The sequence below is a fragment of the Gymnodraco acuticeps genome, unplaced genomic scaffold, assembly GCF_902827175.1.
Source record: "Gymnodraco acuticeps unplaced genomic scaffold, fGymAcu1.1, whole genome shotgun sequence".
In the NCBI taxonomy this organism is placed as follows: Eukaryota; Metazoa; Chordata; class Actinopteri; order Perciformes; family Bathydraconidae; genus Gymnodraco; species Gymnodraco acuticeps.
The window spans coordinates 4,620,319-4,626,318 of record NW_022990441.1 but is presented as its reverse complement, the minus strand read 5'-3'; positions in this window follow the sequence as shown (position 1 = coordinate 4,626,318).

Genomic DNA, 6,000 nt, shown 5'->3' with positions numbered 1-6,000 from the left:
TGATTCGAGGGAATTACCAGTTGGTAAGTTAGTTAGTAAGTTAGTTAGTTAATGCTAGTCAATAGTTAGTTTATTCAAACATAATCATTTGTAAGTAAGTTAGTTGAAATAACTTTATATGTATTGATCGTTAATGTTAGTTCATAGTTTTAGTTAATAAATAGTAGTGTATATAATACTAATAAATAGATAGTCATTATACGTAGAGTAATGGTTATGGTATTTAATAATAAGTTCATAGTTATTTAGTAACTGCTTTAACTATATGCGATAGCCCTGTTGGAAAATTGAATTTAAAAAAGTTGATAATGGATGTTAAAACATACCCCTCTGAACATATTCCAGCGTTATTCCAGCGTTAATTGTAGAAATGGTTTGCCTAATTATGCAAACCAGAACTATCTAACTCTTGAGCCTTGAATCCTCCAAAATCATACTTATCCTGTTAATGTTTACATTCAGTAGATATATGCTATAGATATAGTTGTCCACTTCGGCTTCGTGTAAATTAGCTTTTCTAAGACCTGTGTGGACGGAGCACCCAGGGGCCACGTGCGACAGGACATTGTGCTCTTGCTGGCTATAAAGGTTATTCGGGCCAGCCACTCCATTGCAATTGGTCCCTGTCTGGCTCTGTCACTAGCATTATGACTTCATCACCCTCGAGAGGAGAGGAAGAAGGGAAAGAAAAACAGTTTTGCACTCATCCGTCAATGTCTATCTCAAATTACAGCTCAACCAATCACCGGCGAGGATCAATAGGAGCGGCCTAGGCAGGTTGGGGAGGGATGGAGAGAGGAAGGGAGGATCTGAAGATGCCTGCTGAAAACAGAAGAATAACTGATCAATACCAAAGGATGGATTTTATCATTTTGAAAAAGGGCTGTCACTCCCACCTGCTCAGAAGCTATATCCTCCAACTCAGGCTGCAGATGACACATCAGTCCATCACGCCATCCTGTCCAATCCTTCTTCACCCTCTGCCTCCATCTCCACTATCTCCCTCTTGGCATAAATCATAACTGAGAGATAATGACACTCTCAATGAGCAGGGTATTATTTTCTTTGGCTATCAATTTGCATTGATCGATGCTACCACCTTCAGAGGGCAATCTCAAACAAATGATCTGTCTCCAACTGTACTGTTATCATTGCAGCGATTTCATAATATAATTTCTTCCTACGCCTCTTCCAGATTCCATGTCACAATGTGTGTGTAGAGCCTGACCCCCTGAGCTCCTCTCCACACACGAGGAGAGATATATACACTGCCGATGGCAAGTCTGGAGCGAACAGTGTGTGTAAGTGTGTGTGTTGCTGCTTGATTAACTCAATAGAAACAAAGCTCCCCCTTTATTGGACGCTCTCTGCTGTAATGGTTGTTTGATTGGAGGCCAGTGGCTGTATTGACAGGTGAAGTGGACTGATTAATGTGGGCTTAAGCTAGTAAGGATAACAGTCCTTCACATGGCTTATTTAACTCTAAAAGAGTGACTGATGGTCCACTGCAGGAGTGTCGTCTAAATCACTCCCCTCTGAAGCCTCTAAACACAGTAATGGAGCCATTTATGCACATCTCTTCAGGAAACATTGATTTGGAGGAATTTAATACAACCCACTACTTACATGCAAATGCCACTACTAGTAATTGAAGCTAATTATTACTAGATAATGAGAACTGTGAAAATCTTCGATATTCAATCTTAAGGTCAAAACTGTTTTTAATTCCAATAGCTTACATAATCAAGGATACTTTTTTCCAAAGGCACCAAGAAACCCAATACTAAAAAAAATTTCAACAAGAAGTAATTACTTTCCGGGTGGTAATTAATAACCTTAATGGTAACCCTGGGTCAAGAATGCATTTACACTTTTAATTTAGAAGTTAAAAGGTCAGTTCAAGTATCACAAAGTAGTACAAGCCCTTCCACTATAGAACCACTGTACCTTATAGCCAGCAGTGGGTAAGCTGTCTATTGCAGCCCATTGTATACTGTCGTATGCTAATCATTTGAACCTAAGGTTCAGCCGTTTTAAAATCAGGCCAGAACTGTAAAAGAAAAAGTGGGTTTAGTCAAAACAAAGCGTGCAGAGGAAGTGAATGAATATAGAGTATCAGTATTATGTCTGTCATGAGGGTCAAAGGTGACTTGTTTGGGGCTTGGTTGAAGCTCTGGTTTCAATTCGGTGGATCAGAATAGCTTCAAATTGACACCAAGACCCATCTGCCCACTGAATTAATCTTCCACTCTCTTCCATTTGGCGTGTTTTTGTTTTTCTTTATCAGCTCCATCCATTTCTTTATTCATTCACTTGACTTCTGAAAGGGGAGAGGTGACGTGTCCCGGGGCATGTATGTGTTTTAAAAAAAAAATTCTAGCGATTTCAAGCGTAACATTTGCAGACTGCAGGGTCACTGGCAGTTATATTTTCCCTCTCCCTCCTCACTCTCTCTCTCTCTTTATGAAATCGATTGTTTGTTTGTAAGGAGCTCAAACAGAGCGGGAGAAGGATTCAGAGCTCTGCTGGCAACGCGAGCAGAGCAGAAATGCTGCTGGAGAAAGAGGCAGGCAAAAGTCAGAAAACCTCCCCACTCTCACCGTCAGCCGCACATGACCTTGTGGGCAGAGCGAGGGAGCGGGCGGAGGAAGCGCCCAGCATGCGTTGGCTCATACACAGAGGAATTAGTGAGGCAGAGCGGAGTGCGGGTCTGCCAGCCGTAGCCCTCTTCTTAAGTGAGTGCAAATTAACCAAAATAAAACTTTTAAAGGTCAATCTAAATTTGACTACATGTCTACAGATAGACGTTAATACCATTCGAACATAGTCCCTGTGCTCTTTTGAAAAGGCCGCTCAGTTATGTTTATCTATGTTGGCTGCTAAACATGAAGGGCAGACAACAGGTGAGGAGCCACAAATCTGTGGCCCTGCAAATAGTGAGAGGCCGTAGCAAAACGCAGACAGTAGCTGACAGTAGCTATCAAACAAACAGCACAGAGAAGATGTTTGAGAGGGAACAGCCTCTGGTGAGAGACACAGATGAAGGAAAAAGGGGGAGAATAGAGCGATATCGAGAGAAGATGACAGAATGACACACAGGGACAGACATGTTTGTTTTTGTGTGTGAGTCTGCCTGTAGAGAGAGTGAACACGCTCCACTCTGTCTCTTCCTCTGTCACAGCCGTCTCAGTGGCGACTGAGGCGCTGGAGCCCCACGGGGGTCAGCCATGTAAGGAACATAAAAAGGCCAATTTAATTTAGCACGTCCGCGGCTACAAAGTAATTTTAATTCCGACAGCTGTGACTGAGGAGTTAATATTTGACTTGTCAGAAGTGGGGCCGGGGCCAGTGAATCATTGTAATTCTCATTAAGAGGCTCTCCCCCAGCAGCACCCTAATGCAGAATAATGAAAGTCAAGACGGAGTGAGCTTCTAATGCCAGTTGAGGCCTATCTTTTAATATTCCCCTCTTGATGGATTAGGGAAGCGGGAAATTCATCTTGGATCATAGGGCCTAATTTAATAAGGGATCATTCCAGGAGTATTGCATTTTATAATAATGTCATTTAAAGTGTCGTCTTCCATTTTTACTGTCCCATATGTATGCTTATATAATGGTGCCGGAGGGATGTGTTTTTACAGTGCTCGGATCTCTTCTGTGTCCACACACCCCCTCCAGACCACACTACACCATCGCTCTGCGTTCTGCAGGCTCTCAACTCAGGTTTTCATTTCAAATGTTGGTCATAGAGCCAATTGAGAGAGCTGTTATGAGAAGTTCAGTTACTCCAGCATGTTGCTGTTCGCCTGCATTATTTCTAATAGTATTTAAGGGAAATCACTCTGATATGAGTGTTGGGATTGTAAATATCACCCAAAGGAAATATTATAAAAATACATTACATTTGCTTCATCACAAGCTTCTAAAAGCTCTCTGAGAAGCAGCGCTATATTTATCCAACCCACTCACAAAAGAAAAATGGCTTTCAGGGGAATAAAGTAAACAACGTGACTAATATGAAGAAGTGTTGACGTTAGCAGCAGCACACAGCACACGATTATACCTCGTAAAGGCTGCTTTGAGTGAAAAATGCTGGATTCTACTGAAAACACCTCTGTGAATGCATTTATGTTTTTTATGAACATGCAAGGCTCAGCAGAAAAACAATCTCAATATAATCTTTGTCATTTAGAATTTGCAATTTTGTACATATAACATGTTAAACAAGTCTCAAATGAAGTTACAACAAAAAAGATTATAGTAATGTTTTTATTAGCAGTGGTGGAGGTCTGTATATACAATGCTCTGCAGGCTCAGAATATGATATTGCTGATGATCTTCCATATAACCTACCACCACATATGGGCCAATAACGTGTAATATCGTTCCTTGTTTAGCAGCGAACGTTGCTCAGTCCAAAGTTAACAAAATGAACTTACCAGCACCTCTAAATCTCACTTATATTCACAACATATTTTGTTTGTTTAATTCATACAAAAACTGAAGTGTAAAAACTAAAGTGTACCAATGTTTTGGACACTTATGTGCTGGACTTTCTGTATTCTACGTTGGTTTTCTTGCAACTGCCATGAGCGAGGAAATAGTCATATAAGGGAAATAATTAGATTTTTGTACAGATTAATGTGTAATTATCTGTTAAACTATTGAGTTTAAGAAGTGCTGGTAGTTGGATAATATTAACTTTGGTCAGATCAAAGCTAGCTAGGCTCAGTCTTTTTGCTAAACTATAAGCTAACCAGATCTCTGTTGTACGGACATGTCAATGGTATCAATCATCTCATCTAAAACGTTCAAGTATCAAATGTATCACTGTCACAGTTCACAGAATGTCGACCTATTTCTTCAACATTTTCTTACAGTAAGTATACCTTCCATTGTATGTTATATGGTGTAGAAAGTCTTAGATTCAACAACAATACTTTTCAACAATTTCACAAAGTGCCTCAAAAATGACATCAGATTTAACTGCAACATCTCCAACAGTCTCATCAAGATACATGCATTAAAAGCTTCCACAATATATAAGGTGACACACTTAATAAAATGCTGCTACGTTAACTATATATTTTTTTAAAACAATAAAGAAAACAAGGCTGTGGACTTTTTTAACCATGAGTTATAGACGATGTTGGCATGAACCCTCTATAGGTCTATGAGTCATGCCATTTCAAGCTTAAGATTTACTGGCATGAATTGAACTTAAACCAGCTCCCCAGCGTCTCTTAGGTGGTCCTACAAGAGCACTTCCAGCTCACAGTGTGTTACATGTGACCCTTTAAAAGGGTCCCTGTCATCATTAAGATAAGAGGCAGTCTCTCAAACATGCTTTAGCTCAACAAAGTGCTTCCTCTTTGGCACACTAATGTCTTTTTCACCTCTGTCTACTTTCTCTAGCATACCCTTCTCTCTATCTATTCTGCTCATATCACTGCCCTTCACCTCTTAACTTTTTCTGGGACTTCCTTTGATGCCCGGTTCCCCTCCACATTCCACGCTCTGAAGTCCAAATTCAATGTCAGGCAGCTGAGCGAATGGAGTTTTTAAAAAGGATTCAGGTTGCAACTTTAAAACCTATTTTATGAATCTTGCTGCCGGTTGAGAGATATAGCTGTTTTCAATCATCTTGCTTCCTTCCTCTATACTGTATAGCACAACCAGTTATCTGCCAAAGAAAGTGTCAGCTATTTTAGGACACATGTGATATTCATTCTCCATACGTTTGTCACTTCCTTGAATTTTTTTTCCCTTTGCAAAAACAAAAGAAAGGGAGGAAAAAGTTGTATCTGATGCACACATCTCAATCCACTCTTAAACTTTTTAAAGATGTACTATTGTAGCAGCGAAGTTTCCGATCGTTCCCAGTTTCTAGTAATCGGGGAAACAACTAACTAAACTAACACCGTTGCGTTAAAATGTGTAACACCAACATACATTGACAAAGTCTTACTTCCAATTACTTTGTTTAGTTTGTATCTAGA